The sequence below is a fragment of the Pogona vitticeps genome, chromosome 1 (assembly GCF_051106095.1).
Source record: "Pogona vitticeps strain Pit_001003342236 chromosome 1, PviZW2.1, whole genome shotgun sequence".
Lineage (NCBI taxonomy): Eukaryota > Metazoa > Chordata > Lepidosauria > Squamata > Agamidae > Pogona > Pogona vitticeps.
The window spans coordinates 255,615,731-255,643,415 of NC_135783.1; the positions used below are offsets into that span (position 1 = coordinate 255,615,731).

General features: G+C 41.5%; 1 protein-coding gene and 1 long non-coding RNA gene across 25 annotated transcripts in view; one reads left to right on the forward strand and one right to left on the reverse strand.

Annotated features, from left to right (window-relative positions):
- The window catches only part of LOC144586050 (uncharacterized), a 41,440-nt gene extending 30,255 nt beyond the window's left edge, over nucleotides 1-11,185 (reverse strand). The window contains exon 1 of the long non-coding RNA XR_013540758.1: nucleotides 1-11,185. This exon is cut by the window's left edge and continues 17,765 nt beyond it. This is a non-coding gene — a long non-coding RNA (uncharacterized LOC144586050).
- Nucleotides 1-27,685, forward strand: part of BRSK2 (BR serine/threonine kinase 2) — a 536,847-nt gene that overhangs the window by 344,514 nt on the left and 164,648 nt on the right. The window lies entirely within an intron of this gene.

Below are 27,685 nucleotides of genomic sequence, written 5' to 3' on the forward strand. Positions count from 1 at the left end.
GACTGCTTATTCTACTTCACCTGCAATTGGTTTTTCAAACACCTGGAAGGCTTTTATGGTGGGTAGCATTTCTAATTTATTGATATGTAGCAGACTTTCAGTATGGGATCTGTGTGCATAAATTTGTCAACTTACCAACGTATAAAACTTGCATCTGTAGTGACTTGGATGTGAGGTTAAAGTTGCTTGATTGGCCTCCCTACTGATAATTTGGACAAATTGGTCCACCACGTGGCCCGCTCCACAAGTTCCTCAATGACATGTAGTGTCTTTTTGTTGCTTTCTATTAGGGTATTGAAAGAGGCCATATGCCAGGCCTAAAGAGAATACATTTTCGAATGTGAATGAGAGACCATGGATGTTGTTGATGTCATGAATCTGAGAAGCTTTTGAGCCACATGTAAAAGAGGCATGTGACTTGAACATGTTTGTCAATACTAAGAGCTTATGCACTCTCTCTTACGGGAGGTAAGCTCTTGCTTTCATGGAATCCAGTAGAACTCTTATCTTTTGATCTGGTGTCTAAGGAACCCGGAGGCCAAGATCTAACAAAAGATGTAGGGTGAAAATTACACCGTTTTTCAACTTGCTCTTTGAGCTTGCTACAGTCAATCAGTCATCCACATTTGGAAATATGACTATGCCACAGAGCCTTGAGTATGCAGCCACAGGTACTATACACTTAGTAAAGACTCTTGGTGCTATTGATAGGCCAAAAGGGAATGCTTTAAATTTGTAAATATTGTCACCCAAAGCAAAATGCAGGAAACACCAGTTGTCTGAACAGATGGTAACATGGAAGTGTCCTCTAGGTCTTTCACAGTGAACTACTCTCAGGGGACAGTAAAGTAATGGCAGTTAAAAACAATCGTTCTGGAATTCTCGGGGAACTCAGTGCATGGTATCTTTCTGGTAAAACATTGTTATTTCCTTCTGGAGAACTTGAGATAGTAGTTTTGAAGTACCCTGTAAGGGGTACAGGTGTGAGCTCTATGGCATAGCCCTGCGGGACTATGGTCAGGACTAAGACATAACTGGTGGTCCTGTGCCAGGTATTGATGTATGGCACTAGATTAGTGATGTTAAAATGCTGAGGAATTAAGGGCTAGTGGATTTCAGGCAGTGGAAAATCAAAGCTGTTGCTTGAATTGTGTCAGAGTGCAGACTGTGCACTATGGAGAGGAAGATTTTAGAGTTGGCTTTGATCTGTCTGAGGAGTATCTAGTGGACATTGACAGGTAAGGACATCTCCAGTAAAGATGGTCAGACCTTCAGTTGGTTTGTGAAAGACATCCATGAGTTTCACTATATTTTATTTCTTGTAGAGTTTGTCCATTATGTCATCAGCTTTGGTGTTGAAAAGGCCCTTGCCATTGAATGAAAAGTCTTTGATTTGTGATCTGAAGTCATCTGAAATACACATTGATTGGAGCCAGGCATAGTGTTGAAGTGCCAGTGCTGCCACCATGTTCTTTATGATGCCATCAGTGGCATGACAAACTTCATGCATTTCTTGAGTCACCAGAGCCATGACCTCCTGCTAGAAAGTTAAGGCTACTATCTTCTTATCTTCTGGAAGACTGTTGATGAAGGGGTGCCTCTTGTCCCATAGAAATCTATGATAGACTTCCACTGTTGTTTGGTAGTTGGCAATTCTGATTCTTAGAGTTCTTCTTCGTGGCCTCTGTGAATCACACTGTGGGTGATCCGCGCATGCACGGAGCCTCATCGGGATATTCTAGAGCTTCTGCGGTAGCAAAAAGATACATTAGTGCAGATCTCTCCGTCCTGGTATATGTACCTTGGCACTAAGGCTCTCCCTTCAGTTTCTTTTCAACCACTGGGCTGAGAGCCTTGATCAATAGCTTCTGTGAGTTTTTCCTGAAAGCAAAAGAAAGTTATTTACCCCATATTATTTTTAAAATGTCCTTCTGTACAAGGTACAGAAATTAGGGGTGAATACCGATATGAACTGGAGGAGTAGCATTCTTGTTGATCTGATTGTATATTAGAACTGAACAGGAAGGAGGAGATTGCTGAATTTCAAATTGAAGAGATTTAGCTATCAACAGGGTTAGGTCAGAGTAAGATGTCAAGTCCTCAGAGGGGGATGGGAAGTTACTGTCCCCCACATCTGACTTGGGAGTTGTCATTAGTATTGAAGACTCAGAGAGTTTGCCTCAGAGTGTTCAGAATCAATTGAATTTTTAATAATGATTTCCTTTTTTCCCTCTGCAGGTAAATGAAAGGCAAGTGGTTCTGATATATGATTTCCCAAAGCTTGCTTAGCAAGCAGAGACTTAGACATTTCTGGTAGGGTACTGGAGCCCTTGAGTGGAACTGTAAATCAGTGCCAAGATTTTTAGATCCAAGGGTATTTGTATGGTTATGGAGTCAGAGTAAGCTCCGTCCTTGCCATGTATGCAGTTAATCATGGGGATGGGGATCTTGAATCTGACAAAGATACCAGTGCATCTCATTGGCCAGCAACCATTGGAACTGATAAGGTTGAGACTGGTGCTCATCTGGACTTTTTCTACTGTGGAAGCTAGCAAATAGGTTTTTGATGTTTGTCCCTTGAACAATATGGTGTTTATGTGGTGGAACTGGAGACTTGGAAACTGACTGTGATGGGGCACAGTCTGTACAGTTGAGGTAGATGCTCAGGATCTTCTGTTAATACCAAAATGGAACAGTTCTATATAAGGGCAAGAGTAATATCCTTTCCTGGGGGCAGGGTATGCCAATGTAGAGCAGTCAGTCTGGGGCCTCTTTCATGGTGGTTCAAGTGTTGAGTGTGGTTTCAACATTTTGAATGACTTTGAAACTGAGGTGGTATGATGGTGCCTGGGTTTGGTTGATGTGGAGGCCATGTGGGAGAGTTTCGGTTCCAGTGACTTTGAATGAGAAAGCCCTCAAGACTGACAAGTATATGGGGCTGGTGCTATGAATGTCTGTATTCATAAATGGGCCTTGATAGAGTCCAGAGGGCTTTTAGGGTGAATGTCAGAACTGATGTTTGTTTTTTCTTGTACTGGAGATGTTGGTTTTAAGGCGTTCGAGGCAAAAAGTCTAATTTTCATTTTGAGGCTAGGTCAGAGGACTGAGATCTTTGTCTTTATTGGGAAGAGTGGTAAGAAGAGAACTATGTGAACAACTCATAGGTTGCTGCATTCCAGGAATCTCATAAATGATGTATCCAGGCTTACCCATCCACTGCAGGGGTCTTGGTGCTTGCAACTTGATGACAAAAGACTACAAACCAAGAAAAGGATGGAATTTCCAAGTCTCTTTTTGCTGACAGATTTGGCTATGTGGCCATCAGCGGGATTTTAAGACGTTAAATGGTTCACCTCCATGTTTCCTTGAAACAGTTTTGATTCTCTGTGTTGTGTGCTCTTTCTCTTGGCTTAATAAGAGCTTTATTTGCTGATTTTCTCAACATTGACAAAATCTGCATGTTGAGACACTTTTCTTAACACATTGAGAAACTTTGTTGAAAAAAAACTGTCAACTGCCCAAGGATTTTTTTTTTGCTCCTTTGAAAGGCTGAAAAGGCCAGAAATGTTTCCAATCAGCAAGTGTTAGCAAAAAAAGGTATTTTCTGTCAAAAAATTTTTTGCACAAAACCTCTTGAATGTTGCATTTTAAAAAACTCATTCTGCACAAAGGCCTTTTGTGCAAAATCCCTCCCTGCCTGCCCCCATGGAAAAAAAACTTCTGTGAATTTTTTCAAGAGTTGTAAAATGTGAAAAATATACAAAAACTCTTACTTTCACCCAGAAAGAAGGAAACTTTATAATTTATCTTTGTGACCTTTGAGAACTAAATAAATAGATATTTGTGTCCCTAAATAAAATACAGTGGTGCCTCGCAAGACAATTGCCTTGCGAGATGATTAATCCGCAAAATGATGGGTTTTTGCGATCGCTGTTGCGCTTCGCAAGATGGTTTTTCCTATGGACGATTTTTGCAAGATGATGTTTGGGTCCGTGCTTCGCAAGACGGGTTTCTTTTTTTTAAGACCGATGCTTCACAAGATGATGTTTTCCCCCATTGGAATGCATTAAATAGATTTCATTGCGTTCCAATAGGGAACCGCATTTTGCAAGATGATGTTTTCTATGGATGATTTTCGCAAGACAACAATGTTTTTCCCCATTGGAATTCATTAAATAGATTTCAGTGCATTCCAGTGGGGAACCGCATTTCACAAGACGATCTTTTCGCAAGACAGCGATATTCACAGAATGAATTAACATCATCTTGTGAGGCACCACTGTATACAAAAGACGTAGATGGTGGCACATGAGAAAATGAATATTTGAATATGTTCTGAGTACTGCTGAGCTTTAAAATGTTAAAATTGGGGGTAGTTCTTGGGAGTTACATGAGAGTTAAAAGCATTAAAGTAATAAACTGTATTACTTGGATCAAAGTCCAGTCTCTCAGAGTGGCAAACAGACCATTTGTAGTGATACATACAATGCAGTTTGTATCCATAACTAGTATTAAAAAGCAGCCAGAAATACTCTGTTTTACAGAGAATGGGCTGTCTAATATTTGGAGTAAAATAAATAGGTATAATCTATTAGAATAAATGGAAAATAATTTATTACATTTCAAATGGTGTGGCTGAATTGCTATAACAGAAAAGGTTATAGCTAGCTCACTTACCTTAAAGCTCTATTAGGGTTACTATAAGTCAGTTCCAACTTGTCAGCATATAGCAAAACTCAAACAAGCCTGTTAATGTTTCCTTGTTTTACGAATCTCGAACTGGTCACATGCACATTTATTTGATAACTTGGGCTGTGAGCTAATAGCAATAAGCATATAAGGACACTTCAGGTTTCTTCTGTTACAATTCAGTTGTGGGCTTGCATATTCATTCAAGCATGGCAGCTCAGTTGCATGAGCGCACCTCCCTGTCCATATGCCTGAAGCCTGTGCTCCTTCTAGCACAAAACTGGGTGGAAGGATCATGCCATTTGTGCCGTTGTGTGTGCATGACTTTGTGCCCATATGCCTCATGTCACATAGAATGCAATCGTGTGTGTCTTGTTTGAGCGATGCTGGAGGGAGTCATTCAGTCCACTTTTAAAAGCCAACCTGAATGATGTGTGCTGATTAAAGATTAAAGTACTCTTTGTTTGATTTTGTAGTTTTGTCAGGGTTTTGGTATAGTTTTTGACTTTAAAAGCATATCAAGATGCGTGCCAGAATGGGTACTCTAAGATATACAGTAATGTGTATGTGCGCATCTTATTAAAATTTCTGTAAAATTGTCCATGTGGTTTAACAAAGAAGGTTGATGCAAAATGAAATAGAACAGATTTATCAATTATATGTATTCATAGCTGACATAGATTAGTAATAGAGCAGGGTGTGCAGGCTCAAAGTACACAGCATGCAGGCTCTAAAATGTGTGAGCTGACCTTCTGGCATCTGAACCTTTGCAAGAGGACCCATTACATCCTACTTATGACATAACAAAACATTATCGTTTAGAAATCTTTCACTTGTTTTACAGTTCCTGCTCTTTCTTTCAGGGCTGCTGTGCCCACACCGTGATAAGAAGAAATGGGAAAAGCTAAAGGGTAAAAGCTGTGGGTTTTTCCTCCCATATCTCATTTCCACACACTTCACTTGGCCTTTTCAGCTGATCGTACCTGTGCAGAGCCTTTCAAGTTCCCCTTCAAGTGCTCAGATGTTGTAGAAGTCAAGTGAGGAGAGTTTGGCATTGACAAAACTAGTGGAAGAAGTGGAATTACTCCATCAGTTGACCTTTGCTTTGCTTTTTGATCTTCTGACAGAGAAATAAGGGACTGTGGAACCATTCACCATGTTACCATCCTCATGGACCACTTAACAATAATGCTCTGCCCCCTTTGACACCCGTTTTCACTTCTGCTATAGACTGTAAAATTTGTATAGCTTCTATATAGACACCAACATTTTAGACAGTGTAGCAACAGGACATATATAACATAGGATACATTTCTATTGGAAAAGAGGACAAGGAAAACGTATGTGAAATACAGTACATTTCTTGGGTGAAATGTACACAGAAAGATGTTTCATAGACATGAAGTCTGAAATAGCCTTATCTCCTGTAACTGTTAACACAGAATGTCGACTCACCTGTGATGTAGCACCACTTTATTTTCTGTCTTTAAAATGCTGAAATAATCCATGGTTCTTTTTGGCATTTACACATGCCTTCATTTACATGGAAGCACGATGATCAGAGTTTGGAAATGTTCTTTTGGACTACCAGAATCCTCTAACAATGCTGAGTTTCTGGAAGGTGTGGTCATAAAAAATAACCTTTCCACCCTCAGTTTATGATGTGAACCTCAAAAATGTATTTAGATTGTCAAGGTGATAAACACTCTGCATTATGATTTATGCATTTATTTTTGCTGTTTTCATGTTTTCTTTTTCCTTGTATAATATCTTTTCAATAAATTGTGCAAAATGTTATTTTATTAATAACCTCTAGTTATATTGTAAGCTATTTTGCTAGAACTAAACTGATAATCAAATCTGGCAGTAATGAAGAAGACTGTGGAGGATTAGTAGGACACAGTTCTATCGCATAGTAACATTTATACCTCTCCTTTTGCCTCTCCCTGTCTGACATCCTTCCTTGGGGTAAACCTGCTTCACTTGATGGTGAATATTTTATGCAACACTGAGCATTTTCCAAACTGTGGTGTCCTAGTTTTTCTCTCTTCAGCCCCAAAGCAACATTTTACATTAGGATGCTTTATTTGGGGTGAGGAGGAAGGACATGGGAGAAGAGGCTTCAGTTTTGCAAAACTGTAACAGACAAATGCACTCAGGCTTTCTTTGCTTGGATAGGGAATCCTGTACCTTTCTTCCTACAACTTCCAGATATTATGCTGAGAATAAGGGACATAAAATGAACCTGGCTACTTATTGAGCCAAATGGGTCTTCGTAAATAAACAGTTGTCAATCCATTCCTAGTTATCTGAAAAGGTGCTCCCCTTCCTCTCTCTAGGAAAGAATCAATTAGTCTGTGCATTTATCTCAATATCTTTTACTATTTCATCCTTCTTCAAAAAAGAAAAAAAAAAGAGGTTGCAAAGACTTGTCTAGAAAAGCAAAAGTTCAAATGGCGTGAACAAGGATCTTGGCTTCTGTTATTTATAACCATTTCAGACCTCTTTACTGGCTTCAGCAATGCATGTAGAATAGTTTGATTTGAGACTGGCAAGCTATATGGGATCAATGACTGACAGTTTAAATGCACACATGAGACAACACATGTAATGTGCCCGGACTGACCTCACTAGCTCAGTATCCTGAGAGCTTACAACTCTGTCATTACGATGTACCATCTTTGTGCCACTTTGTGCCATCAAGATCATAGATTTAGGTCATGACATTAGCTCCATGGTGTCGATCAGAATGTCTTTTAAGACTTTGTGTAGATGAGTCATGCCCACATGTGTCTACATTCAACTTCCTCCATGTTCCCTGTTCTCCTATCAATGGGTTATAGCTGAATGCAAAGGGATAAAACTGCAGTTTTCCATGAAATAATAATTAAGACCAGTCTCACTTTAGGAAGAGTGGTGTAGCCTTCCTCAAGCATCTCTTCTCCCCCCCACACACACTTTTGGTGATAACAATGAAATGAGTGAGTTATCAACCACTTACTATATATTCACCAAAAAACTGGAGGGATGTCCATTTAGACATATTTTTGTCTCAGATACCAAATGCAGCTGGAATTTGTTTCTTTAGTCATTAAACTGTATCTGACTCTTCATGACCCCATGGACCAGAGCACGCCAGGCCCTACTGTCTTCTACTGCCTCCCAGAGTTGGGTCAAATTCATGTTGGTAGCTTCGATGACACTGTCCATCCATCTCGTCCTCTGTTGTCCCCTTCTCTTCTTGCCTTCACTCTTTCCCAACATCAGGGGCTTTTACAAGGAGTCTCCTCTTCAGATGGCCAAAGTATTGGAGCCTCAGCTTCAGGATCTGTCCTTCCAGTGAGCAATCAGGGTTGATTTCCCTGAGCTGGTATTACCTGTATGGAATTCGTGTTTTGTATTCAAACAATAAACATATCAGAGTTCGCATGATGGAGTGGATAGAGTATTAAACTAGGACTCAGGATACTGAGGTATGTGGAATTTATTTCTGGGCAGGGCAGTAGAGAGACCTACGGAGAGTGGGGGAGTCCACTTGCATTGCTGAATATTCACATTGGAATACTTCATGGGATACGTGCTATTCATCCTAAAGTCCTTATGAGGCTGTCCAAGACAAATAAACATATGAGCAGAGCCTATGGCGGTTCCATGTGTGCTAAGTGTGTACATGACAGAATCAAACAAGCATTCCTTATGGAGGAACAGAAGATTGTTCTCAAAGTGTTGAAGGCACAAGCACAGAGTCAGAAATCAAAGTGATTGTTTTGTGGTTTTTGCCTAATAAATGACGAATTATCTTTAAAAAAACATTTATATTGGATATAACACTTCTAAGGACATACAGAATTTGCTTTATTGTTTTGTTACAATTTTGTACCAATATTCAAATCAACTATGCAAAAGTCTGTGAAAGCTGGACATACCTATGTTGTTGTTTAGTCGTTAAGTCATGTCCAAATCTTTGAGACCTGACCCCATGGACCAGAGCACGCCAGGCCCTCCTGTCTTCCACTGCCTCCCAGAGTTGGGTCAAATTCATGTTCGTAGCTTCGTTGGCACTGTCCAACCATCTCATCCTATGTCGTTCCCTTCTCCTCTTGCCTTCACACTTTCCCAACATCAGGGTCTTTTCCAGGTAGTCTTCTCTTCTCATGAGATGGCCAAAGTATTGGAGCCTCAGCTTCAGGATCTGTCCTAGTAAGCACTCAGGGTTGATTTCCTGCAAAATGGATAGGTTTGTTCTCCTTGTAGTCCATGGGACTCTCAAGAGTCTCTTCCAGCACCACAGTTCGAAAGCAACCATTCTTCGGCGGTCAGCCTTCTTTATGGTCCAGTTCTCACTTCCATACATCACTACAGGAAAAACCATAACTTTGACTATGCTGACCTTTGTCGGCAAGGTGATGTCTCTGCTTTTTAAGATGCTGTCTAGGTTTGTCATTGCTTTCCTCCCAAGAAGCAGGTGTCTTTTAATTTTGTGGCTGCTGTCACCATCTGCAGTGAACATGGAGCCCAAGAAGGTAAACTCTGTCACTGCCTCCATATCTTCCCCTTCTGTTTGCCAGGACGGGATGGAACCAGTGGCCATGATCTTAGTTTTTTTGATGTTGAGCTTCAGACCATTTTTTGCACTCTCCTCTTTCACCTTCATTAAGAGATTCTTTAATTCCTCCTCACTTTCTGCCATCAGAGTGGTATCATCTGCATATCTGAGGTTGTTGATATTTCTTCCAGCAGTCTTAATTCCATCTTGGGATTTATCCAGTCCAGCCTTCCGCATGATGTATTCTGCATATAAGTTAAATAAGCAGGGAGGCAATATACAGCCTTGCCATAATCCTTTCCCAATTTTGAACCAATCAGTTGTTCCATATCCGGTTCTTATTGTTGCTTCCTTCCCACATAAGATTTCTCAGGAGATGGATAATGTGGTAAAGCACTCCCATTTCTTTAAGAACTTGCCATAGTTTGCTGTGTTCCACACAGTCAAAGGCTTTTGTGTAGTCAATGCAGCAGAAGTAGATGTTTTTCTGGAACTCTCTGGCTTTCTCCATAATCCAGCACATGTAAGAATTTGGTCTCAAGTTCCTCTGCCCCTTCGAAATCCAGCTTGTACTTCTGAGAGTTCATTTTAGAAGGCCCTCTTGTCTCTCCTTGCTATTCTTTGGAAGTCTTCATTCAATTTTCTGTAATTTTCCCTATCTCCCTTGCATTTTGTTTCCCTTCTCTTCTCTGCTATTTGTAAGGCCTCGTTGAACAGCCACTTTGCTTTCTTACATTTACTTTTCTTTGGGATGGTTTTTGTTGCTGCCTCCTTAGCAGTGTTATGAGTCTCCATCCATAGTTCTTCTGGCACTCTGTCCACCAAATCTAGGTCCTTAAATCTATTCTTCACTTCCATGTGTATTCAAAAGGGATTTGGTTTATTTTGTACTTGACTAGCCCAGTGGTTTTTCTGACTCTCTTCAGTTTAAGCTTGAATTTTGCTATAAGAAGCTGATGATCAGAGCCACAATCAGCTCCAGGTCTTATTTTTGCTGACTGTATAGAGCTTCTCCATCTTTGGCTGCAGAGAATATAGTCAATCTGGTTACGGTATTGCCCATCTGGTGATTTCCATGTGTAGAGTCACCTCTTGTGTTGTTGGAAAAGAGTGTTTGTGATGACCAGCTTGTTCTCTTGACAAAACTCAATTAGCCTTTGCCCTGCTTTGTTTTGAACTCCAAGGCCAAACTTCCCTGTTGTTCCTTTTTTTTCTTGACTCCCTACTTTAGCATTCCAGTTCCCTATAATGAGAAGAATATATTTCTTTGGTGTCAGTTCTAGATGGTCTTGTTGTCTTCATAGAATTGATCAATTTCAGCCTCTTCAGCATGGGTGGTTGGTGCATAAACTTGGATTACTGTGACGTTGAAAGGTCTGCCTTGGGTTCATATTGAAATCATTCTGTCATTTTGAGATTGTATCCCAGTACAGCTTTTCCCACTCTTTTCTTGACTATGAGGGTTACTCCATTTCTTCTACGGGATTCTTGCCCGCAACAGTAGATATCGTAATTGTCTGAATTGAATTCGCCCGTTCCCATCTATTTTAGTTCACTGATGCCCAGGATGTCAAAGTTTATTCTTGCCATCTCCTGTTTGACCACATCCAGCTTACCCAGGTTCATAGATCTTACATTCCAGGTTCCTATGCAGTATTTTTCTTTGCAGCATCAGACTTTCCTTTCGCTTCCAGGTGTGTCCACAGCTGAGCGTCCTTTTGGCTTTGGCCCAACCACTTCATTAGCTCTGGAGCTACTTGTCCTCCGCTCTTCCTCAGTAGCATGTTGGACACCTTCCAACCTGAGGGGCTCATCTTTTAGCCTTTTGTTTCTGTTCATGGAGTTTTCTTGGCAAAGATACTGGAGTGGCTTGCTACTGCCTGCTCCAGGTGCGTTTAATCAGAACTCTCCACTATGTCTTGTCCGTCTCGGGTGTCCCTGCACGGCATAGCCCATAGCTTCTCTGAGTTACTCAAGCCCCTTCGCCATGACAAGGCAGCAATCCATGAATGGGAAACCTTCTATATATCTTTCCTATTAACTGTTTTGTTTAAATGATGTTAGCCTTGGGCACTAATTTAAGGGGGAAAGGCATGATACAACTCATTTCACTCACTCACTCACTCACTCACTCACTCACTCACTCACTCACTCACTCACTCACTCACTCACTCACTCACTCACTCACTCAATCAATCAATCAATCAATCAATCAATCAATCAATCAAAAATGTTATTTGCCCTTAAAAGACCTTAATCAGGCTCTGTCTCAGGATTTCCTGAATTGCAGGAGCCAGTTTAATGACATACATGTAAAACATGTCAAGTTTAAAAATGTACTTGTTCTTCTCATTGTGTTTTTTGTTGGGAGGTGGCAGTAGGGTTCACCCAGTATTTGCCTAAGAATAGCCACTTGACTTTGGATTGAGCTCTGCATGGTTCCTATCTGCATTGTCTGTGAGATCAGCAAGGTTAGGGTACTATGTGCATATTTGGCAGGAGTAACCTGTCATAGTGCTTCCCCATGCCAAAGAATTCTTGCATGAAATAACGAGATTTTTCCTATTATGTCTGTGTTATTCACTGTGACCAGGGGTGAGCATTTTCAGCTGACACAGGTGCAGACAATAAATTAATAATACTATTCATCTAGCCATGTGTGCTTCTTCCCATTGTTACAGGGAATTTTCTCAAAAAGCAATTTTACAAACGTAGGGCAGTTTGGTCATCACTCTTAGGCTGATGAGACTGCTAATCTGTTTTAATCTTGTGAGCTCACACCCTTCATAATGTGTTCATTTGGTGAAAATAAAATATTTTATTTCATTTTGTGCTTGATTAGTAGTTGCCTTTGACAATTACGCTATTCACTTTCTACAATCAGGACTGCCATTTACATTTCAGTCTATGCCCATATTAATTTCTGCATTTATTCAGTTTATGTTTACCAGTAAGAGGCAATAGGGTCAAGTGGCTCTACCCAAGTAATTTTGTGTGGAATAATTCTCTTCCTATTGTATTATGTTCCACTGAACTTACTACTTCACAGTTGCCACCACGACAACTCATTCTTGAAATGAATACAGGCAAGAGTTTAGGTAGACTCTCGGGCCTTCTCGGCAGTGGCCCCTCGCCTCTGGAACAACTCGCCCATAGATATCCGCCTGGCTCTCTCTCTGGGTGTCTTTAGAAATAAACTTAAGACAAGGGTATTTAGGCAGGCTTTTCCTCCTGCTGTATTTTAATATTTACATTTTAACGTCTTGGATTTTTGCATGTCTATTGGTTCTATTGGTTTCAAATATGGTAATGCCGCCCAGAGTAGACAATTGGTCTACATGGATGGGGTATAAATGTAGGTAGGTAGGTAGGTGGGTGGGTGGGTGGGTAGGTGGGTGGGTGGGTGGGTGGGCGGGCGGACGGACGGACGGACATCCGTCCAGGGGGCTGTGTCTCAGCCTGTGTTTCTCCACTTTTCAGGAAGTCACTGGAAGGTTCTGTCATGTGTTGGGCTGTTCATTCCCTCTGTCTTTCATAATCTTTTCCTACATTGTTTTATTTGTTTATTTAAATTATTTCTATGCAGCCTTTCTCCCCATAGACGAGAACAGGTAAAATAAGCAATTTTAAAACAGTATATAAATGTCATGATTAAAAAAAAATTAAACATGCATTAAGATTAAAACAATCAAGTATAAAAACAACTGAAAACATTTAAAACCTGTAAGTTAAAACCCAGCATTCTGAGAAGACGTACTTCTTAAGGACCTGCCTGATGACGGAAGGACAAGAGAGAGGGGGGCCAACCTTCCTGCTCTGGGCAGTGCATTCCAAAGCCTGGGAGCAAAACCTGAAGTGGTCCTTTCTCATTTCCTGACCAAGCAAGCCTGGGAAGGTGGTAGTCTGGATTTGCCTTTGGGGCGTATCTGGAACAGTAGCTTAGCCTGCCATGTGTCCAATGGTAGGAAGGTGTGCTGAATACAACAAGATGCATTTCTAAATAGGCATGCACTGTTAATTTTGACAGTCATGTCCTGGTCTATTAGAGAATTCTGAGTAACTTCACCAAACTGCTTTCCCAGAAACCAATAAAAACTATGCTAATATGGTGATGGTATAGCTAAATCCTGGTTTTTGAGAGATTAAAGTAGAATTCTTCCATCCCCCCTTGCCTTGACTGCAGTATAATTTTTTGACCTGGAGGCACAGTTTTTATCAGCTTTCAACTGGCCCACAATAACTGGCAAAAATTTCCAGTTGAAAGAATATCACTTTAAAACAGGTTTGAAGTCTGCCACTTCTCCTTTGCAAAACTGATACCACTTCCTCTGCTTTCACATGGTTACCTAAACAAAATATCCTGTCCACACTATTCCTGGCAAGGCTTTTGTGTGCTCATCTGTATTGGCTGTAGGAGCTATGGGAATATATACCCGTTTCCTTTATTTGTAAAATGGGCTTTTACAATAACTGCTAAGGAACAGAACAGAATGCGAGGCTGTGACTTGTGCTTAGTATGAATTATGAGCATAGCTTTAAATTCTCTGCAAGATGTACATTACTGCTCTTTTGGGAGGAGGAATGCAATGTGAATGCACTGATCTGTAGTCAGGCACAGTAAAAAGTACATACACCATAGATTGCAGCTAACTGTGTCTCTCTTTTAAAGGCCTGTTTTGGAGTAGCTGCTAGACTGTAGCAGTTGTAGAAAGCCATTATTAGAATCCCTAAAGCTTTTGGTATACCATGCTGAGTCTTTCCTGAAGTGGAAAGGGAAAGTCCCACTGAAAAAAGCTGCGGCAGTCCTGTAAGGACCAGGTATTGTACCACCTCCAAAATGTTACAAAACAGCAGTTCAGTGGAGGACACCGGGGCACCTGAGGAAACTGTAGCTGAAGCGAAGCAGCCCATTCAATTTACTTAACAAGGTGCTTGGAATTCTCCACAAGAAGAAAGAAGGGATGTACTGAGCCAGCTCAATTCAGTGCCTTTTAGGAATTAAGGTAACAACATAACCTGTCAGTAAAGACCTGTGGCTTCATGCTTTCGTTAAGAGTCTGTAATTCTGTGCACAGTTAGGCCACGTATGCACCAACGAAGTCAATGGGGTTTAAGCAGCTCCGGCTATAAATAGGATTTCAGCCTAAACCTTTGTATTCCTTTTATAGTTTTCCCTGCTGAGTAACGCTGGCTTAGAGCATTGCATAATTGTAAATCGTGATGTGCCATCTATAGCTTATGTGCAGCAAGACACGTTTGGGGAAAATAGTTACATCTGTGTATATTTAGAGGGTGAAGACTGCTAAAATCTTTGTTCTCAATTTAGAATATATCAGCATGACAGGATAGCTCAGCAAGGAATTTCCAAGCCCTGTGAGATTCTTAGCCTGCAGAGACAGAAAGGAATTTTTTTTGCCCATCATTTTGTGTGTGTGATGTACGTATACAACTCTCTTGGCATCAGTCTGCATGTGTCCTTTCCCTTGAACAAACAAATTGCGTACATGCGTGCTTACAAATACACACGCATACACACAGAGGGAGTGCAGAAGGACTGGCTTATTGTTTACAAAGATACAATATGCTTCTAATTTTAAAAAGTCCACACAAGATAGCAGCAATTGTTGTTTTGACATTATTTCAGAGAATCTAGATCTGGATAATGGTACAAAGGCTCATTTAATCTAACCCGTCCCTAGCACTTTAATATATCTGTGTATCTCTGCATACATAGATATATTTAAGAACAAAACTCCTGCCAGGAACTTTATATATCTGTCTATGCCTACACAGACTTACATAAGGATTGGATCTATATATTTATGAACAAGATAAACAATTTGCACTAGTTACTCAATTTGCACAAAACATAATGGAGTTCGCACACAAGAAACTATCCTGCTGTCTTTCAGAGAGTTATACAAGAAATTGCTTTTTAAAAACAACTTCTCCAGATCTGGTTTCTATCCCTCATGGCTATAGGGATTATTTTTAATCATTTCTGTTGACATTTAGCAGTCTCAGATCAATAGATGAAGAATAATGTGCCTGACTAAGAAATCTTCAGTCTTATTTCATTCGCTTCGTCTTGGAGCAACCTTCTTTCTGTATACAAGTGGAAATTAAAACAAAACGAAATCAGGTAACTTAATTGTTTGACTGAATTAACAATAAAAAGTTAAGATTATTTTCATTACTAACAGGTACTGTAGGAATTAGCAGTAATTGCCAGAATCCTTTTGAATCCTGTGGAGCGTAATGATCTGCTTTCAGTTTCATGCTATCTCTGGCATTCATTTGTGCAAGCCAGAGTTTGTCCTGTTGAAATGAATGGGGCTTATGATTGTGTAATAAGGTATGAATCCCTCCTGTAGACAAGCTTGAAACTGTTGAATTGCTTGCAAAATGGATTGTTGTACAAGCAGAAGGGATGAGCAGGATGCTGCCCCTAGTGTCTATCAGAATTTTTTAAAAACATACTGTATAAAAATATACTGTGCCTCATGGCACAGTGGTTAAACTGCAGTACTGTAGCCAAAACTCTGCTCATAGTCCGGGTTCAGCCCCAGGCTCTTCACTCCATCCTTCCAACATTGATAAATTGAGTACCCAACTCACTGCAGGGACAATGTGTAGCCTGCATAATTAAAATTTGTAAACCTCCCACAGAGTGCTTTAAGTGCTATGGGGCTGTATATAAGCAACACATTTGCTTATGCTTTTAAAAAAAAAAGCTAATGAGATCTTTTATATTTATTCTTCTAGAGACAGTCAGTGATTTTAAACTATTTTATTAATTTTATGAACAATAATTCAGAAAACAATTAGCACCTAGAGTACCATTGAGAGAATATGTAAATGTTGACTTTGTCCCATAAAATTGTACAGATTTTTTTAAATGCCCTAAATCCTTTTGTTTAGTACCTTAGAGTAGGCCCATTGAATCAATGAATGTTTGTTGAGTCAACTCTTCTATAAGTTCCATTGCTTCAAATGGGCTACTTTACTTGTGACTCACTTTAGCATAATAAGATGCCATTAGAGTAGGCCCATTTGAATTAATGGATTTATGGAAGAGTTTACTTACTAAAACTAATTGATTCAATGAACCTACTCTACTCTATTTACAATGCTAAGCAAGAAGATTTTGACCAATAAGTTACAAATTTGGTTTTGTTGAGGTTCTTCTGGGGTCTCAAATACCTTTTGAGAGATTAAGAGAGAGAGAGAGACTTGCCTGACCAGTAAATTGTATGGTTTCCCCTCCTGTGTTTCCAATACTAATTCATTCACAGATTATCTCTTGCATAGTGTAAGACTGACGGTGAGCCATCCCTCCCACCCCCTGCTGGCAAGGAAGTGCAAACACCACCTATTCCCCTTCCCAGGAAGATAAGACCACCTGGAACAGACCCAGGAATCATAGAAGAAAAATTGAAAGGAGTGACTGTTAAAGAAAGCGCGGATGTTTTGGCGGGAATGGAACGACAGCCCCGTGTAGAGGCAGAGGCAGGGCTTCTAGATATAAAAAGGGGAAGATGGGAACCTGCCTCGTGGTTCGGAGTGAATCTGGTTGGAAGATCCATGGATGGGCAAAGTAGAAAACTAAGAGTCCCAAAGAAGGAGGCAGATACAAGGAGAAGTGCGAGTACCCCTAAACCCTTTTATTGGGGAGAGTGAGAAACAAAGGAGTGGAGGAGGAAGTTAAGGGAAGATAAGGAAAAGGTGGAGAGGGAGAGGAGAGAAAGATTAGAATGGCAGATGATGGAGCTACAGCAGAGGGGTCCTTCGGAAGACTCCTGATTCCTCCTCACAAGACCGGGTCTGGACAGATGACCGGAACGAAGACATAGTCCCCTTACTGGAAGGGGAGACAGTGCAATTATTGAACTCGGACTTTACAATGGACTGGCTGGGTCTCTGGAACACTCAGGGGTGCAACCCCTTTAAAGTTGGAAGAGTGAAAGGCCCCATCTAATCTAATTACTAGAGGGAGGAAATGGTTGGAATACCTCTGTTGATACAGATTATTTGTTAAACAATCCAATAAACATTAAACCAATTTCTAAGCCAAAGAAGTCTGTCAATTTATTTGAAGAAAAACCGGAGTCTTAACCCTCACCCTCACACATAGTTGAACATTTTATTACCGTATTTTTTGCTCTAGAAGACACACTTTTCCACCGCAAAAAGTGAGGGGGGGGAGTGTCTGCGTCTTATGGAGCGAGTACTGTAAAACAGCGCTCCCCAGGGCCCAGTGAGAGGATGGTGGGGGGGAGCCTCGGAAGGGTCCGAGAGTGCCTTCCAGGACCCTTTGGAGGCTCCACCTACCCACCCACCCCCGTGGGGCCAGCCGGGGCAAAATCGCGACCTTCTAGGACCCTTCTGAAGCTTGGAAAGCCTCAGAAAGGTCCTAGAAGCTGGCGATTTTGCCCCTGCTGGCCCCACGGGGGGCAGGAGGAGCCTCCAAAGGGTCCGAGAGTGCCTTCCAGGACCTTTGGAAGCTCCCCCCCCCAGGGCCAGCAGGGGTGAAATAGCGAACCTCCAGGACACTTCTGAGGCTTTCCAAGTGGTTCTTTAAGAGGCACCTTCGATAGAAGCTGAAGACAAAAACAATTGCCAGGAAGCACTGCAGCAGCTTCCTTTTTGGAATATTAACAGTAGGAAGTAGGCCCAAGACTCTGTCATGCTGTCTCTGAGACAAGGCTCTGTTGCAAGTGAGAGAAGTGTGTGCTTTAGTTGTCTGTAGATGTAGATCTATGACCTGAAACTTCCAAAATTCTCCCTGAGGCATTTTGGAAAATTATGGGAGTTATAATCCCAAAATTCTGAATGGTGTATCCCTAAAAGTTTTTTCTGGGTTGTTTGGGGTAACAGCCATGCTAGCTGACAGATTCTGAGAGCTCTAGAAAACAAACCTAAATTACTCAAGCTCTGAAAAGTATAAGCCAAGCAAATCAAATTGTGAATATGCAAATAACATTCTAGTGCACAATACAGCACATTGCTGCTCCCTGTACTTTTCTGAAATGTGGTGTATAATCTAATGAGATGGGAGGTACTCTGAAGATGCAAACAAGGTTGCATCTGTGTGTCATACAGCCTATTTGCCTCTCTCTTCCTCTCTGGCCATCCCATTTCTCTGTGTCATGGCCAACACTTGTGCTAAAAGGTACCTCTCCACAGTGTATACCCACAGTCTCAGTAAAGTCCTGTAAGGTACAGAGGTGCTTGTGAGTTGACTGGCACCCTGACAAATAGCATGTTTCCTTGACCAAATAATCAGAAGGCTAGACATCAAATAGTCTGAGTCTTGTCCTAGTTGTTAGTAGTCTAGATGCAGTGAGAATTGGCCAAAAACAACAAGCAGAAATTCTCATGATGATTCCAGATATCCCATGATAATAGAAAGGCATCTTTATTAAGTTTGCAAATGCATGGGGCAATGGACCTCTGGAAATCCCAATGAACTTGTTTTATCTTGTAAGTCAGGGGTCCCCAACCTTTTTCACCCTGCGGACCAGCTGGGGAAGGCGGGGCATCCCCCGCGCTCATGCGCATGCACAAACGGTGGTGCGGCACTTGCACAGGCATGCTGGAGCACTCACGCATGCACAAATCAGCTGTGCAGGAGTGAGTGCGTTCGGGAGGTGGGGAGGGAGGTCTGTCTCCATGGCCCAGTCTGGCTCAGGCCACAGACCAGCACCAGGCCACGGACTGGGGGTTGGAGACTTTGTTGTAAATGACGAAGTGCATAGCAGTATCCCAGCATTTTCTTCCTTTGAAAACCATGCCTGATGCTCCATGTGCCTATCCTCAGGTCATTTATACAGTGAACTATAGCACACTTTGTAGACTCTGAAAATAGCTAGGGTAATTATGGGTGCGACTAGCGAATAAAATTGGATTGGGCTGCATGGGGCTAAACAGGTTGCTTAAGGTCGCATAGAAGTATAATGTGCCATTTGCTGTGATCCTGGCATCCAGGTCAGGGATCAGTTGGTTTGAGAGCAAGAAACCACACAGCATCTTAAATGACCCTATTTACTTTGTTCCTCCCTTTAAAACAAAAGAAGAAAAAGAACCCCTAAAATTGCCCTCCTTGTCCCCTCCTGCCCCCACCCTCTGTGAGGGAGTGAGAAGAAGCTTAATTTTAAAAAAAAACTATTTTCAAATGGTATAACATGGAATCAGCTTCCCGAGCAACCAGTTCGGTGCTGAATTACAAGAGTTTTAAAAGAAAAAGAATAAGAACCTTCACATTTTCTTCTGTTTCCTCTCCTTGTATAGTTGGAGGAAGCTTTAAATCTATTGATAAGTGGTTTGTTCTTGCATCGTGAAGTAGGTAAGTGGCTTGCTTTGATTTGCTCCCTGCCATCACATGTTGGAAGTGAACAAAAGTAAAGTGATCCTTCCGGCACACACACAAAAAAGCAGCTCCTGGCCGAAAAAGATGTGGGTAGACATGGATAAGGAACAAGTTAGATCACAATTGCTCATATGTTCTGAGGTACCTGGAAAAAGGAGCAAATCAGCTGTCCCCAAACTAGACACAACCCATGGGATGAAGCCTCATCTGATCACATTCTAAGTCTCTGCTGGGCTATAAAACTGATCCAATGCTGCCAACTGGAACCATTTTATCACTGTTTCATAATACTTTATAGTTGTCCTGCTATCCATCTTTTAGAATTATAAAGAAAGAGAGCTTTTCTTTTCTACTTAAAAGAAACCCTAATAATTATATTCCTGCTATCCTTCAAAAGAGTGCCTTAGAATCTGGTCACTGGTGTTTCCCTCAGTATTTCCATGCTAAAGGTGTAGGGTGGGGAAACCAATTGTATATTCTCTCCTTCTCTCCCTTGTTCTGTGTACATACATTTAATCTTGGAGTGCTTGGGACAGGAGTTTCAAGGCATATTGCTCATGTTTTTTTAATGCTTGGGGATAGAATCACTCCCTACCTATGTTGCATCCTTAACTGGTGTAACAGATCAAGATGAACACTCCTTGGAAAACCGAAGGACACAGGTCACAGAGGTGTTCTAACAGAACCAGAGTGGCCCAGTAATCTAAAATTGATTGTTGAGCTGTGGGCCTTAGGTGCATTTCACCAACTGTCTTGTTTCCAGAACCTTGATTTATCAGAACTTCTGTGGTTCGTTTTCCCTTAAAACCCTTGTGCTTATCTAACTGCCCTGACATATGACCTTTTAAAAATTATGTCGCCATGTTGGGGACTAAGCTAATACTTGTGAAGGCCCCATAAGTCTTTAATTGCATTGTTGCTGTTGTAGTTGTTCATTATTTCAAAGACCAAAGGACATGTTACAGACAGGCCATCAATAGTGCTGAAATCATGATAGTGTTTGAGATGGATTATTCAGGCAGACAAACCAGAGATACAAGCAAATGATATACTAAGGCCCCAAAGACCAGTCACAAAACAAAGGAAGCTAATTTTGCAAAATTTAGGAGTTGATATAGCCTTCTGCTGTGACAATTGCACACAATCAACATGGAAGTAATTCTAAAAACCATGTTGGGTATAGTGTGGTATAGTGCACTGGTTCTTAACCTTGGGTTACTCAGGAGTTTTGGACTGCAACTCCCAGAAGCCTTCACCACTAACTGTGCTGGCTGGGGTTTCTGGGAGTTGCAGTTCAAAAACATCAGAGTAACAAAGGTTAAGAACCACTGGTATAGTGCATAAAGTGATGGTCTAGGATTCAGGAGACCTGAGTTGGAATCCTTGCTTGACCATGGAAACTCGTTCAGGCTGGAGGGACTGGCAAGAACATTTATTAAATATCCCACTTACTGTGAAACTCCTATTAGGGTTGCTGTAAGTTGTTTCTGATGGCACATAACACACGGCACATACACAAAGGCCATGTATGGACAGGTTGGCCCTGGGATACCCTCTGAACACAATGACTTTCCCATCTACTTTAATGTAATTTCATTTTACTGTTTAGAAGGTGGTGTACTAGTTACCAGATAGTATCTACAACAAAGGAGTCTATAGGCATCATCATCTGCAATACCTATGGAAACTCTGTGTATCATCTCTCTTTCCTTCATCTGAGTAATTACTATCTTTTCTTCCACCTCTCTGTGCAGTGATACAAACCAAGTGAAGCCACTTTAAAAGGAATGCAAGGGAACCTGGAGAGGGGTGGATCTTTCTTTGTACAGCTTCTCCAAGATAATGCCCTTAGTTTCTAGGTGGTAAGAGCAGCAGTTGGATAGTAGATGATTAATGAGCACACACTCTGTGTGCAAGTGAAGATGTGCAAGCATGATACGCAGCTAGCTCCAGGGACCCTCTTGGGAGAGGTGGTCTGATCCAATCTGGCTGTGGGAGGCTTGGAGAAAGCTGACTGCTCAGAAGGTAGCTCTTAATGATGCTGACATCTTCATCATCACATCTCTAGTGGTGACTTCTGTGTAAAGCTGTCTTTCACCCACAGTGTTCTGTAGATGAAAGAAACTAAGATGCTCTGCTTGATATCACTGCACTTGATGGGTTTTGGAGATACACAAGCACAAAAGGCCAGCTAAGTTACATGAAGATGTGGGATGTAAAAACAAAACAAATGGAAATGGGAGAAATGCTTGAAATACAGTAAAGGTTCCCTTTTAAGTTACTGACAACTCCCCATGATCCTGTGCTTCACTGTGGCAAAACATTTTCTAATAAGAACCTGCATCACATTTAAAATGAAGGCATTTATGATTCTATGTATCTGAAGAAACAAATCCTTGGCTTATCATATTCTTCACAGTAGGATTGCTTGGGAAATTGATTTCCCATTCTGTATGAAATTGTAAACCTTTTGAGTCCACCATTTATTTTCTTGTTGGAAACTAGAATGATGGATTGTGGCTTCAGAATTCCTCATTGAATCAGTACATGGAGACTAGGGTTGCCAGCCTTTTTTCTGGCAGAGCCCCAGTGCTTTTAATAGCTATGTGGCAGGCAGCAATTTAGCAGATGACTTATTTCCTATTACCTCATCTCCATGCTGAGAAAGGTCCATAAACACCACTACTGTTCTGTCTGTCATGTACCTGTTATGACACAGACGTCCCACCTAGGAAAGAAATTGTTGACTTCAGATACATCTGTCCTTTAAATCCAGGAACTTTAAATAGTACTAACTTTTAATTTGGAACAGAAAACTGCTTTGATTGCCTTGGTATATTATCTGTGCTGGGAACTAGATGGAACAAATGTGATTCTGTTGATTCAGATGGGAGGTTTTGATACCATTGACCTTGGCACCTTACTGGGCCACCTTTCTGAGATGGGATTGGAGGCACTGTTTTTTGGACCTTACTTAACGGATGAGCTCAGAGGGTGGTGCTGGGGGATGCTGGCCTGTAGGGTCCCTCAGTGTTCTATCCTCTCCGCATGCTTTTAAACATATACAAGGAACCAGTAGTAGGAGGTTTGGGGTTTGATGCTCTCTCTCTCTCTCTCTCTCTCTCTCTCTCTCTCTCTCTCTCTCTCTGTGTGTGTGTGTGTGTGTGTGTGTGTGTGTGTGTGTGTGTGTGTGTGTGTGTGTGTGTACTGATCTGAGGGAGATATTTTGGTTTTAAGTAAGTGTCAATTATCAGCATGTACTCAGTAAAATAAATCAATTGAAGCTTCATCCAGAGAAGACACAGGTGCCCTTGGTCATTCAAAAGGCAAATCAAGAACGGAGATCTGACTAGTGTTGAATGGGATTACATTACCCTGAAGCTTTGGTTGCATGTGTGGATTCAGCCCTAGACTCAGGTTTCAGCAGCAGCAAGGAGTGCATTTTGACAGTAAACGCTAGCTGCATCCTCTTACTTCCCATGTAAGATATTTGGGGGAGGTCCTTCTGGCAGTCTGGTTACCTTCACAGGTATGTCTGGTGAGGATGCAGGACAGGCCCTTCTGGGTGGCTCCTCCCAGGCTGCAGAACGCCCTCTCCAGTGGCCTCCCCCTGTTGACCTTCTGATAGGTAAGACAAGGCAAGGTATCGGCATCTTAAAGAGCCATGAGAAAACAAATTTTATTGGAGGTTGAATGCTACATTTCTTATTTTTTTAAAGGATGTGCTTCAGGAAAGAGAAAGTATGGACCGTGGGTGTGTATGTGTGTTCATACCTGCACACCAAGAGAAAAAAAATTAAAACCTTAAACAACAGTGAGGAGCAGATAGTGGTCTCTGTGGCTTCCCCTTCACACTCCTCTAACAATTCACAGCAATGTCGTATTGATTGTCTGGCAGAATGTCACCAGGGTTCCTACTAATGAGAAAGATATTGCGGGGGAAGCAGGGAGCCTAAATAACCTGAAAACAAAATGATCTTTTCTGCCTTGCTTTGATCACTCTACTGCCTGCCAGGTAGGATCTAGCAAGAGCACTGATGGGATGATTTGCTGCTGCCACCGCTGTTCCAGCTGCTTCAGCAAGACCGAGGATGGCGGTGCGTTCACTGAGGGGGTCTGAGAAGTTTGTTGTCATCAGCTTTGTCGCACAGTGAGCCTGAGGTGGTGCCAGGCTGAGCAGAGACAGTTTTTCTGCTGTCGACACAGAAGTAGATTTTGTGATACCATAGTTTGCTTTCCTTTGTGTTTGTATATGGATGCTTGCTTTTCTTTGCTGTCTCATAGTGTGGAGCCTGAGTTGCACACAGTATCAGCCAGACAAAGATTTGGGTTGCAATACAGGCATTTTCTTTCTTGCTGTTTCTGCTGAATGGAGTTATATAATCATGCAGAAGTCTCAGGGGAGGAAGGTAGCATTGGCTGACATCCTGTTGCTTTTAACTTATGCTGCATAAGGTTGATGACACACAGCTGTTTTGGGGAAATTCATATTTTCCTATTCCTCCTCCTGGCAAAAAAAAGTCCTGAGGTTCCCTTGGGATCTCTGGTAATGTTGGGAAGATGTTGGTGGCAGTGGGACAGGAGGGGAGACTTTTTAATTTCCAAAATTTGCTGCTATCAGGATGGCTTTCCTGCCAGCATCAGCTTTCATAAATTAAATACATCCCCATTCCAGTGCCACTTACATCTTCCCCTTGACGAGAAGGATCTAAAGGAAGGTACTTTAGTAGGGAGGAATCAGAATTTTTTAATTTCTGAAAAATCACTATGACTGGTGTGTGTGTGTGTGTGTGTGTGTGTGTGTGTGTGTGTGTGTGTGTGTGTGTGTGTGTGTGTGTGTGTGTGGCTATATTGACCTGTACACCCACACAGATGTGTGCTTGTGCACATGTGTGCTATATTTGTGCATGCATATGCACACACATTTATTCAGGTGTTTGCTCAGCAAGCTCATGGTCTCTCAATATGCCTGGAACAAAAGTTGTATACTGATGAGAATCAGTGTGTTTTGTTGCACTGACTCTCCCAGGGGGACAGAAGTATTGTAGGTTTGAATACAATGGAGAGGAAATGAAGAAGTGCAGCAGTGGCAGTTGATAGGCAGTTAAGAGCTCATTTTTTAAAAAATCCTTCCTGTCAAAATTGGCATATGGCCCTCTCAGTTAATACCGTTATTTATTTGCATGCAAGTGATCGCTTCTGTTCACAGAGTTATCACAAAGATATAGACTAATTACAGTGAAGTATGAGAAGATGACTTTATTTTTAAGTGGAGGTGGAGGTGTAGCTAGTACATAGTCCAACATGTAAAGCTTTCTTGTAGTAGGTCCTCAACCCAAACTTCTTTGCCTGGTAATTATGGGACCAGGAGGCAGGCTGTATAGCTGGAATTGCACCTTATTCATTTAGTTGCCTTTTTTGTGTTTCCATCATATAAGAGCATGCGAGAGCATGGATTTCCCAGCTTTATTTATGCAAGTGTTTCATACTGTCCAGGAACAATTGAAACCAAGTGTTGTGTAGTTAGTAGAATAATGGGCTAGGATTCAGGAGGCCCGGATTCAAACCCCCACTCAGCTATAAAATATCACTGAGGGAGTGGAACTGGTGAAACCACCTCTTAAATACCTCACTTAGTTTGAAAGCTCTATTAGGCTCACTGTAAGTCAATTCCAACTTGAGGGCACATAACAACAAGGAGTAATTACCAGTTATCCCATGTTGATGAGGTCAATTGCTGGGTTCTTTTTCTCCCTAGCTTCCATAGTCCAGCAGGAATTAAGCATATTTAAAGCAGAGAAAATGCAGAGGCAGATGTTTATAAAAACTTATAATGACTAGGAAAAATGAATAATTAACGAGCATATACACTGTTATTCCCTACTCAACTTAACAGTCCTTTCAACTTTTTCCCACTCTCTCCTTGCAACTCTTTCTCCATTTCCCTCTGATTCCTCACCTCCTCCCTGGGGAAGGAGGACTTTGGTGTTTTAGACTGCAGACTCTTCAGTTGCACTGGTTGCACTTAGATGATTCATTGCATCTTGTTTTGTTCCCTTTACAAGACCAAAAGCAACTTGCAGGCTAGTTTAAAAAAAGATAAAACTACATCTGTTTAAAATACACCAATAATAAAGAGTGAGCACTTCAATCCAGTTCATTATCCTATAGAATTGTTTATCCCACAAAGTCTGCTGAAACAAGAAAAGCTTTACCCTCTTAAATAATTGCAATGTTCGGTGTAAGTGATGTTGTCTGGGCACTTTTCACTTGTGTAATGATTCTGTGGTGCCCATGAGCATCACATTGGTATTTGGCTACCCTAGTTACACACATATTACTTTCCTTGGCTAGTAGGATTCAACTTTCCATTCCCAATCAAGAGTGATGCCAGGTGGTTCCTTATTGTTAGACCTTGCAGCTTTTGTTCTCTGGACCTGCTGAGATCCTCTCCTGATCCCCTGGTGGCAAATTGCTACTGTTAGCCACCTGGCTATAACTCTCCCCTCTCTCATGCACCTTGAACATCTGAATTCTTCTGCTGCTTCTGCCAATGTGGTCTCCAGCCTGGCTTTCTCCTGGCCTCAGTTTAATGCTGGCATGTGACAGTGCCATTTCATATATTACAGCTGCCCTTGGATGCCCTCTGCGGTTGCCTGTCAAAATAAAGCTTATGTCATCAACATATTTTCTTACTATGACTCATCAGTGAGCATGTCTCCAGTGAAGGTATTAGTGAGAATGGATGAGAATGATTGATAGAGATTCTGCAAGGGTGTATGTGTTTGTGCCCAATGTATTCCTTATTCATGTTTGATTTAGAAGGGCTTTTCCTCCACCTCCTAACATGCTTGCTGTATTGCTTTGCCCGCTAGTTGCTGCATCTCTGAGCAGCTCATTCAGTTCCAGCCTGATCTCTGGTGCTGGTGCTGCTGCTGTTGGACCAGGAGGCAAACAAAGAAATGGGCTATATGCTGCAGGTGTGGGTAACTCTGCCAGGAATAACCAAGTCTATTGAAGCCCCACTAGGGAAGAGAGGTAATCCTAGGTCAGCTTGGCTTCATCAATCACAGAAGTATGCTTGCTACAACTTCAGCTGAGACCTTATTTTTCTTTTCCCCTATCTCCCGACATTCATAGCAGGAGGGAGAGAGAAAAGTGCAGACTTGACTTTTTGATTGTGTATGTTCTGTCCTTTGGCATGTCTCTGAGGCCCTGGAGAATGGTTTGCAGCAGTACAATTTGCCTTATGCACTGTCACTGATCCTCTTGAGTACTGCAGCTGTGTTCCGATAGGATATACTTTTTAATCGAGGGAGAAGTTAAAAGCAACAACAACAAATGTAACAGTGAATGCTTCTGTTGCTCTCCGACTGAGGCATTTCGGATGTTATAACCAAAAAGCTACAAGCATTGTCTTATACTCTTGCAAGCTCCCATTATTGCAAAAAGAGTTTGGAAATGTTATCTGTTGGACTAGGGCTCCTGGGATTCCTGTGGTTGGGAATTCTGAGAGTTGTAGTTTAAAACTGAACCATATCTGAGCTTTGGTTTTGGCCTCAGTACCTGCAAGAAACCAAACAAAACATAACAAAACATCATCTTCTGTCTGCATTTCTTGGGAGGTAGCTGGGATTTTCAGTGAAACCAGTTTTTTTAAACATCTAAATCGGTGCTGTCCAACCTTGGCCCTCCAGATGTTCTTGGACTTCAACTCCCAGAAATCCTGGCCAGCAGAGGTGGTGGTGAAGGCTTCTGGGAGCTGTAGTCTAAGAACATCTGGAGGGCCAAGGTTGGGGACCACTGATCTAAATAAAGGTGCAGTGTCAGTAGATCCTGAGGGTGATGAGAAGATACATTCTCCCTTTCCTCCTATAAGGCTCATTGTTCAGAAGGCTTTGTTTCCCCTTAATTTAACCAAAAGAAGTACATTGCCAGTTTGAAACTAAGGTATTTGATATCAGTTTTCCATCTACTTTTCTATTTTTTTCTTTTTGGGCTGTTGATAGAGAGAATTTTTTTTCATTTTCTTTTCTTTTTCTTTTTTTGTTACTATATCTTTCAGTCCCACAGATAGCACT